Source organism: Hyperoodon ampullatus (assembly GCF_949752795.1).
Source record: "Hyperoodon ampullatus genome assembly, chromosome: 18".
Lineage (NCBI taxonomy): Eukaryota > Metazoa > Chordata > Mammalia > Artiodactyla > Ziphiidae > Hyperoodon > Hyperoodon ampullatus.
This window is the reverse complement of record NC_136931.1, coordinates 17,338,407-17,347,653: the sequence shown is the minus strand read 5'-3', so window position 1 is coordinate 17,347,653 and position 9,247 is coordinate 17,338,407.

The following is a 9,247-nucleotide window of genomic DNA, read 5'->3' as shown; positions in this document are numbered from 1 at the left end:
CATTTCCCACATTGGCTCCCAACCCCTAACAGGCTAGCCTGGGTTTGTTCCCATGGTGGGCACAGAGTTCCAAGAGTTTGAGGATGGAAGCTGCAAGGTCTCTTGAGGCCTAGGCTCAGGATTGGTGTAGTGCCATTTTTGTGTATTCTATTGGTCAAAGCTACAAGACCAACCAAGATTCAAGGGGTGGGAAAATATTCTCTACCTCTTGATGGGAGGTGCTGAAATTGTGTGGCTGTTTTTGTGGTCTACTCCAGAACTCCAATTCAGACTCATGTTGGCTGAGTGATTTAATCCTTACAGTTAAGTGTGATGACCATGCTTAAAAACTATCTTTGACAAGGTCCAGTAGAAATATAAATAGCAGTAGAGTGGAAGTCTGAATACAAATGGCTTTTTTTCCTTGGCCAAATGTGTATTGACTTTTTAGGGAACCTTTCTTTCATCTTGTTTTAAACAGGACAATTAGGAACATGATGTCTGGATTCCTAGACTGGCCAGAATGACGTATGATAATCTTGCCTTCCCACTCCTTGAAACAAAACAAAACAAACAAACAAGAAAACTGAAAATGTAAAGGAGATGTGGTGTTTAGTTCTGGTAATAAATGCCATGATCATGAATGCAAAGCATTAGAAAAGCTACACATGACAGTTCTCCAACTTAAAGGAGCCAGCTTCAACTCTCGATTTCATTTTTTAAAAAAATTAATTAATTAATTTTTGGCTACGTTGGGTCTTTGTTGCTGTGTGTGGGCTTTCTCTAGTTGTGGCAAGCGGGGGCTGTGGTGCACGGGCTTCTCATTGCCGTGGCTTCTCTTATTGCCAAGCATGGGCTCTAGGCGTGCAGGCTTTGGTAGTTGCAGCACGCAGGCTCAGTAGTTGTGGCTCGTTGGCCCTAGAGTGCAGGCTCAGTAGTTGTGGCGCCCGGGCTTACTTGCTCCGCGGCATGTGGGGTCTTCCCGGACCAGGGCTCGAACTTGTGTTTCCTGCATTGGCAGGCAGATTCTTAACTGCTGTGCCACCAGGGAAGCCCCTTATTTCTTCATCTTTATTTTCAACTTAGTTGACTTTGGTTTGCAATTTATGATTTCAGTGATTGGTATAGTTCCTTTTACCTTATTTTGGTCTTGTAGAAACAGTTCTAGAAATTCTGTCAATTCTTGTTTTTACTCTTTGGAGGTAAGGGGAGTTGGCCAGTAAGCCCTTTTTGTAAGCTTCTCTCCCCTCAAGTGATCATGATAGCTTCTCAGTCCAGAGAGTATATGTGAGGTTCAGACATAGCCAGATAGACCTACTGGTTCATGTCTTTGTTTATAAAGTTATGGTTTCTTGGTCAAACCTTTAACTCAGAATGAAACATGAGTAATATCAGGGTGTAACATGAAATACTATATGTAAAGATGATGCTTTATAAAAACTCAAGGTTATTTTTTGTTCTCAGTTCTTCCTTATGTAAGGAGCAGAGACACCTTAAGATTTCTACATATTTGTACATAAAAAAACCGATTTCCCTCTGATTCTTGTATATGTACCAAATGATGCTAATTAAAGTGCGCTTTTCAACAGAGAAACAGTGTATCACCGTAGAGCTGTCTGTGAATGCTGGAGCCAGAGTCTTGTTTGAATTAGGAGGATGTCTGCTAAGTTAAGGCGTCCTACAGAGATGTATAAGGTCAGAGCTTCCAGCAGTCCATACTGTCTTTATTGAGAGACATATTTATATCTTCCAGACTAGTAATTAATCACTCAGTGGGGGTGTTTTGGGCAAAGTCGTGCACTCACAGAGAATCTTTTTGTGCTGCCAGGAACCACAAAGCATGGGCACAATTAAAATGCTGATTGAATTTATTATATTGAGGCATGGAACAGGAATGTTTAAATGATGTTGACAGGGCCAGAATTTCAGAACCACCTCTTTAAAAATAGAAAACAAATGCCTACCCCCTTAAATTAAATTATATTAATAACAGGTTTCTGTAAGTTGCTTGGAAGCAAAATAAAGCTCTTGACATTAATTAAAATTTGAAGATGTTGTATCATTTGTTGTTAATGTGCAGTCTTTGTTAGGGGAAATAAATTTCAAAGTGATCTATTTATGAAAATTAAATGGAGGAAAATTGCCTATTGAGCAAACATCGTTTAATAAGGCTGCTTTTCTTAGAAATGTGGATTCTTAGGTAACTAAAATGTTTTTATACTCCAATAATGGTTTCTATTTTTGATCCTCTGAAAAATTCTTTGTTACTTGAATTTTGATATTTCCACACAGAATTCCATTGTCAGGGGGCTTATAAACTCTAAAAATCAGGAAGGCTTTCATATACTTTGGGGTATTGGGTAACATGCAGTTACAAAGAGAAGTTCATTTGAAATTGATGTGATTAGGCACTTGGACCTCATCCAAATACCTGGGCAGGACCAGAAGCCAAAGGGTCCCATTGGCAGCGTCTAACTAGCTTTCCTCTAATGAATACTGTGTTCTGTGTCTTGAAGCTATATTTTGCTGGTATCACACAAGCTAGAAAGTGCCATGAGATAATGGATAGTTGTTTGCGCTGCTGTTCCACAGCAAGGGGGAGCTAATAGTCACCTCTGTGTGGACCTCACATGCAGATAGTATTCTGAAAAAATACACATGTCCACTGTTATGGGGGAAAGGTGGTTTCTCACTCTGATTTAGGTTTATTTTCTGGTGGCATTGGTACAGATGCATTTGACTTGGGCTTAAAGTTGATTATAGAATAAAACTCTTAGAAAATGTTAAAATGATGTGTTTTTCAGTGAATGAAATAAACCATAAACTATGCACGTTGTTCCTCATCGCGTTACTGCCATTTGGACTTGATAGTTCAGTTACAGTATGGGAATTAGACAACCCCTGTTGGTCTTGATAATTCTGGTGATAGGAGTGCAAATTGGATGGAAGGAAGGGAGTAGTTGGTCTATGTGAGTTCCCCCACTGGTTAAAATTAAAGCAGTCACAGAGGAGTCAATATTTATTTTGCGACCATTTACATGGTGTGAGTTTTCTTCCGGGAAATGTTCCTGTTTTTGTGGAAGAACTCTTTGACTTATGTACTAAATAATAATTAGCCATTTTTAACATGTTGTTTTTCTCTCTTCCCTTTACTCATCCCCCACATCCATTTAGCCACCAATTCCTGTGGCTTCTACTCTTTAACATCTAAATGTTTTGTTCCCTGCCCCCTCCACAGGCTCCCAAACTGCCATCACTGCAAATGTTGATTTGTTTATCTGTCTCTTTTACTAGGCTGTAAACTATTTGAGGGCATGAATCACATCTTATTTGACTTGGGCACAGTGTCTGGCACATAATAGGTGATCTATATGTATCAATATTTGATGTGTTAGTGAAGGCTTTTATATAAATCATTTATTTCAGTCATTCTTAGCTGGGGGTGGGGGATGATTTTGCCCCCCCCACCCAAAAGTGGACTTTTGGCAATGACTGGAGACACTTTTGATTGTTCCTACCAGGGTGTGTGTGTATACTACTGGTATCTGGTGGGTAGAGACCAGACATGTGGCTGAACATCCTACAGTGCACAGAACTGCAACAAGAAACATAAGGCCCAAAATGTTAGTAGTGCCAAGGTTGAGAAACCCTGCTCTAACATAATTTTCAAAGTATCTCTCTCAAGTAGATGGACAGTTTCTTCACTCAAGATATGAGAAAACACACTTGGAGAGATTTAATGACCGTTCCAAGTCCTGTCAGCTTAAGGTAGTGACAGAACCAGGAATTTAACCCTAGGCCCTTGATTCCACATGTTAATAATAACTAAATTCTTTCAATTACTTAGATGATTATTGTGATTTTTGACTTTAATTATCTGGACATTTGCCTTAGATTTTAGCCTTGGAAATCTCTTTATGTTCTACTTGAAAATAGTAATCAGAAATTAAGGCAGAAGATATTCGTGTGCTCCTTTGAAAGGTATCTCTCATGGAGATTCCTTGGGATCTTATATAAAAAATTTTGAATTTCCGGGGGTTACTGAGAGTGGGTTTCTCTAGTGAAGTGATTCAATCCACACATGGATCTTATTAACATAGTTCTGAAAGATTAGTAGTACCGAAATATTTAATATTGTTAAACTTGAGACCTGAAACATTGAGATGGCCATTAGATCTTTTGAGCTAATACCTGATTTAATTTTTCACGTAGTACCTATATACATTCTGGGATTACATAGAACACAGATGCTTTAAGCACACGAATCTGTTTAACACCTTAGTTGTAGGTTTTAAATAAAACTAGGGTGTGTTTGTACTTAGACTACTATATATTGTTCAGTTGTTGCCTCCCTAGAAATAGGAGCAAAGATGGAATAGGAAGAATACAAATAAGGGTAACTAAATTGTTCTAAGGGGAAAAAACAGTTGATTTAAATGAGATAGGAGCTCTGGTGTGCAAGGATGTTTCCAGTATACAAGACTTTGAGAGAGAAACAGATATTTAAGATATATTCTCACTCCTCAAGGAGTGTTCAAATAGTAGATGAGATGTATGTACGTATGTATCAAAACTAATAGAACAAGATAGCATGAGGGTCAGATGATGGTAATAGCAGGGAACACAGAAGACAAAGTATTTTGTATTGGTGAGATCTGGGAAGGAATTAGCCTTCTCAGATGCAAAATACACATATTTAATCCAAGTTGGAAAATATAAGTTAAGAGCATTGGTTACAAAAAATATTTCATAGTAAGTTATCACAGATAATAATCATTTTTATATTGTCAAAAGAAAAATAACTCTTTCCTATAATTGCTGTACAATCTTTTTGATTTCCAGATGTTCAAAATGTAAATATCTCTATGAAAGATTTATTTGCTATATAAAATTCTTTTTATACTATCACTTCCTCGTATTTGCAGGTTCTGAATATTTCTGGGTTCTTTAGGGCACAATGCCACATTGTGAGAGAATTATAAGCACCTTCTATATAATCTTAAAGCCACTTGAAGTGGAATTTAAAGACTATTTAGAAGAACATAAAATATCTTTATTTCCATCCTACCTTTGAAAGTCTACGTTGACATTGCATTTAAACTTCTGGTTCCCTGAAAGTTAGGATGGGTGGCTATTCAAGAACAGCTGAGTCCAAATGGTGAAAAGATGGTCTTAGAGGCAGATTCAGGTATATGTTTTCAAAATTATAAAAAATATCCATGATAAAAAATTATACTTTAGTTCACAGTAGAGAGGAAAGTGAGAATCATTCCAGTGAGAGGCAGAAGTAAAATTGTTAATTGATAGTACTTCTGCTTTACCTTTTACCTTAATTCCAAATTTAGTATAAGATTGAACCATTTTGGCTACCAAAAATGGCAGTTTCAAAGTTAAACCTAACAGTGGCTAAATATGTTGGGAACTGTGGCTAAATATGCTGGAAATGGAGAGTTCCAATTTTGAAATCAGCAGTTGAAGAAACATAGGAATATGTTAACGAAACACATTATGAATACATGAAGAACGTCAATTCATAAAAAAAAAAAGTGTCCCATCCAAGAATACCAACACTTTGAAGGTTAGATTGATGGCACCAAAAAGTTAAACCGTCCATCTGATTCATGACAGAGTACAATGATAATTCATGTAAAAATTATAAAATTGAGAAATCTTAAGTAGACTATAGAAAAAACAGGTAACTTGGTGATTTCATCCCCCAAATCTTATTTAAAAAATCTTTCCATCCAGCTTGTTTAAAGTTCTGCATTTAGCAGGAATGTTTGAACATATTACTCAAAAAAGAAAAATTAAAGACCTTGAGGTGAAGTTATTTTACACTGAGATATTATACAAATATGTTTTTTAGGTCATGGAACATGGCAGCTGAAAGGATTCATTTTAAATTTCAGTCAAACATGTCTAAATTGTAAACAGTAGAAACTGTGGTTTCCAGATCACTTGAACTCTTATTTGGCTGAATAGAGGAACACGCTATCTCCTTTTAAGTAGGACTGGTGTCAGGTAGAACAGTAGCCAAGTGTTCTCTATTTGGTTCTAGGCTCTCCTTTTTATGTTGTTTAGTGTCCACTTCTGTTAATACCTACTTTCAGAAAAAGATCTGAAACTCATTTACAGCAGAGTAAAATGTCTGAGGTTCATTTTGTGACCACTTTCTGAAAAAGATGGAGAGGTGACTAGAAGCCATGTCATAATTTCCTGAAAGTCGAAGCTCCTCTGAGTGCCTGGTATAAGGAAAGGAAGGAAGATGGGAGGGGGTGGGGATGAAACTTAAAAGGCTGCCGTGAGATAATGCATATTGAGTGTAGCACAGAACATGCTACCTAACATAATGTAATAAGCATTAATAATGAAAGCTATAATTATTATAATGGAGAGGGTTTCAGTTTATGGCTCCAGAAATGAGATGAGTGGTAGATCCCAGTGAGGTAGATTCTAGTTCAATGGAAGGAAAAAAATAATTGAATAGAGCTTTCCAAAAATGAAATGAGCCAACCCCAAAGAAGACTTTCTAATGATTGGAGCAGATCTGTCATTCCCAAATCTGGTCACACATCAGAAAACCTGGGGGAGAGGCTTGTTAAAGGTACCCCATCCCAGGCAATCTCCGATCTACATTCTTCTCCTGCTCCCAACCAGGGCACCACTATTGTGATTATTTTCCACTATAGATTAGTTTTGCCTATTCTGGACCCTCTTTTAAATGGAATCATCCAGAATGTGCCTTTTGTGTGAGGATTCTTGCACTTAACATTTTTTGAGATATGTCCACATGTTTTATATATCATTTATTTTATTGCTGAGAAATAACTAAATATTTTTTACTGTCTACAGTGTGCTAGGCAAAGTATTGATGTTTTCGGCTTACAGTGGTGAACAAAGCCAGCCTTGATCCTTACTCTGACGGTGCCCACAATTTAAAGGTGAAGACCTTTAAGTTCCTTCCAAACCTTGGACGTGTGATATTATATCCTATGAAGCTTTTGGTGCACAGCTCAAGGTGTCTAAACTTCAGTGCTTTAGTTTTTCCAATCTCCTCTTCCCTGTCTCAGTTACAGAGGGAACTAAAACAAAGAGTCAATAAAATAAATTAGCTCACCAATGAATAATCACATCTATATATCTGTCTATTTTTATCGACAGCTTCAATATGCCCAAAGGAAATCAGAGGCCCACAGACTTAATACTTCTCTATGGAGAAGAAAAATAGGCAGTATTTGACCAAGTTTCTCTTATCAAGAGAAAGTAGAGTTGGGATAATTATTGAGGGTTCCCAGACCTAAAAAAAATTATAAATTGATCTAAAAGTAGTTTAGAACTAATGGTCCAGATAATCATCCTTGTTTTCAGAGACTCATCCTTTAAGCTTTTCCAATGAGAGGTTTTAGATTCTGAAAATACTAGTAGATTGAAGAAGAAAGTGATAATGGGCTATGAATTTAGGTTTTGCATGGATGTTGTTGAAATAGTGGAAATCAAGAGCTGTGTGGAGATGGCGTCCAGGGCAGTGCCTATGTATGAGGCAGGATGTGCCTTCCCCAGGCTCATCTATGTGACCGCATTGCTGGGTCAAGGACCCTGGGACCAAGCAATGAGTAGAAGGATGAAGATACACATTGAAACCAAGGGGTGAGGTTGATGCATAAGTAACAAGTAAACTGAGAGGTGAGATGAGGTTCAAGGTATATATCAGATTGGGCCATTGTGGAAGATATTTGAGGTGGAGATACAGTTGATCCTTATTATTCATGGATTATGTATTTGAGAACTTGCCTACTTGTTAAAATTTATTTGTAACCCCAAGATCAATACTCACAGTGCATTTGCAGTCATTTGTGGACATGCACAGATTGATGAAAAATGTGAGTCACCCTACATGCATGTTCCTAGCTGAGGTCAAAGAAGCTGATCGTCTTCTGTCTTCCAGTGCTGATACTATAAACAAGTTGCTAATGTTTTTTGGTGGCCTGTTGAGTGCCACATTTCCCACATTTTTGCTTTTTGTTGACTTTGCTTTTATAAAATGTCCCCCAAGTGTAATGTTGCTGTGCTGTCCAGTGTTCCTAAGCATGAGAAGGCTGTGATATGCCCTACAGAGAGAATACATGTTAGATAAGCTTTGTCAGGTATGAGTTATAGTGCTGTTGGACATGAGTTCAGTGTTAGTGACTTGACAATATATATCAAATAAGGTGTCTTTAAACATAAAACAAGGTTATGTATTGATTGGTTGATGAAAATGTCGTGACTAGAAGCTGACAAGAACCCAACTCTATATTTCCCCTAGGGCTAGTGGTTCAGCATTTGCTAATTTAGTGTTTGCAGCAACTTTATAGAATATAATTATCACAAATAATAAGAATCGACTGTGGTACCTTGGGTGGGTCAGAGAAATAGATTGGACACTGTAGTGTTTCTCATCTTTTAAGCTCAGATTCTTGGAGTTTTCTTAGGAACACTTGTTTTTAAGAGCATACTGGCAAATCCTAGTCTTCAGAGTGGTACAAGTTTTTGTGAAATAATCTACTTTTATGGGAAGTTTGCAGGCTGAATATTCCATTTATTTAGACATGCTGCTAAACTATTAATTTTGGAATTATATTCTTTGATTTAATAGATAATTTGTGAAAATTTGCTGCATTTCCCTTAAATATAATTCTAGTAAAAGAATGACTTACATATGTGGTATTATCACCTTTTTACTTGGGCTTTATGTAAGATTTGTTTGTTTTCAGAACTTTTAAGATAACTCTTTTCCAGAGTCTGACTCCTGGGGCTGGAATTAGAACCTGGTATGTAGCTTATGAGGAAGGTTCTAGAAAGCCTGTGTGAACAAATAAGTGCTTGGGAGAAAATAGGCCATGGACTGGGGAATAAAGTGATGGTGGAGGAATCAGAGATAAAGAAGTAGATCAGGGAACCTCAAATCTGACCATGGGCTGGGACAGATGTGAGTCCAGAAAGGTGACACTGAGGCCAGCAGGGTTACAAGCAGCTGAGAGGATGGATGAAGGTCAGGGTAAAGTTCAACAGAGGACTCAACATCTGCGTACTTGAGGGTCACTCTTCTTGGGCCTGTGACCTAAAATTAAAAGGGCAGAGCTGGACCTTCCTAGGTATTTTAATCATATTTAACATTAGTAACCAAGCAATTTACTATGTATCTCTTGTGTACAGACTATAAAACAGACATTACAGATATTATTTTGAAGAATCAGTGATCTGTGGAGGAAAAACAAAGTACACATAA